Genomic DNA, 1,556 nt, shown 5'->3' on the forward strand with positions numbered 1-1,556 from the left:
ATCGATGGGCGTTGGTGTCAATGTCTGCATTATTGCGGTATAAGCGTGTTTGAAAGGGATACCATAAACTTGTCGCCGACATGAATAGGTTACGATGGCGAGATCTCTGAGTTCTTTGCCTGCGGTCGATCACTTCGTAACAATCATCGACACAACGACCAACCACGAGATTTCGGCTGTCCTCAACAATGATCTCTACCTTGAATGTATGTCGGGCAGTAAGTGGGTCTCCCATTTGTTCGCTTGCTCACGCCCGGGTTACATAACATGCGCATCAGCTTGAACACAGTAAATCACGGTTAAACAAAGAGGTGATGGTTAAATAATTCATAAACATGTTTAAACATTATTTTAAATATTTAAACGAAAAGGATTAATATTTAAAAGTCGACAAGTGTAATTAAACAAAGATTGAGAATGTTTAAAGGGGTAACACTAAATGTTAAGTGTAAATCAACATTCGCAGACCTTATGGAGTCGACCATTTTCGTCCCCGGTAAATGACGAGTTTCCTTGATCCAAGCATTGAACGACTCCGCGACGTTTGAATACATCTCACCCCAATGATCACCTCTAAACAGATAATCCGACATGAAGGTAATTATCTCATGATAATCTCCATCCTCGTATAAAGCATCTCCTAACTTAGATATGAACCAAGTCCAATTGGCATCGGTCTCGTTGTCGACTATACCGAAGGCGACGTGGAAAAAACCATTGTTTCCATCTTTCCCTGTGGCACCCAGTAGTGTACCCCAATATTTTCCAAGGAGGTAGGTACCATCGAGAAACAGCAGCAGACATCAGAAGCCTCTTGAATCCCACAATACATGCTACCGAAAGAAAAGAATGCACATTTAAAAGCGATCACCGTCTCTTTCCACGATCAGCAACTCGCCGGAGTTTGTCTCACCACCTTATCCACATACCAAAGCAAAACGATCATGAGTCGGAGATGTCACTTTCGTCGAGGACCACCTGGGCATGCTCTTTTCCCAACCAAGCATGCTTGTATGGTATGTGGACACCATGTTCGACAACATGTCCTTCGAATGTCGATGGCCTTGCATAGAGGGGACGGTCCCTCGAGCTTCGAATCACTCGTCGCTAACCCATTTTTGGACGCTTTTCGGATGTGACGCCGAACCTATGCCACCACCGCAAGTGTGTGATGGGTTGATTGTCTTGATTCTGAAAGTATTTTTATTATACTCTTTTTATGCATGAAGGCGCCAACGACAACCATCGGCAGCGCATTCCACAGTCACCCGATATTTTTCGTTCTTTATGAATTTGAAGTCAAAATTCCATTTGATTGCATGATTTTGAAGTACATCCTTGAAATGTTCGACACCGTCAAAACGTTGTCCAATATCCAACGACAGCACTTCAGAATGATCTGACGAGGAAGGAAGACATCCCACACCGTCAGGGTTACCATGGGGATGAACGGGAGCACTCGCAGAATCTAAATTCCTGCCAACACTTCAGTCAAATGAAAAGATCAATATGTTAAGCAGAGAATATAATGTTTAAGTGATAATGACAATATTTAA

Source organism: Dioscorea cayenensis, chromosome 7, assembly GCF_009730915.1.
Source record: "Dioscorea cayenensis subsp. rotundata cultivar TDr96_F1 chromosome 7, TDr96_F1_v2_PseudoChromosome.rev07_lg8_w22 25.fasta, whole genome shotgun sequence".
Taxonomy (NCBI): domain Eukaryota; kingdom Viridiplantae; phylum Streptophyta; class Magnoliopsida; order Dioscoreales; family Dioscoreaceae; genus Dioscorea; species Dioscorea cayenensis.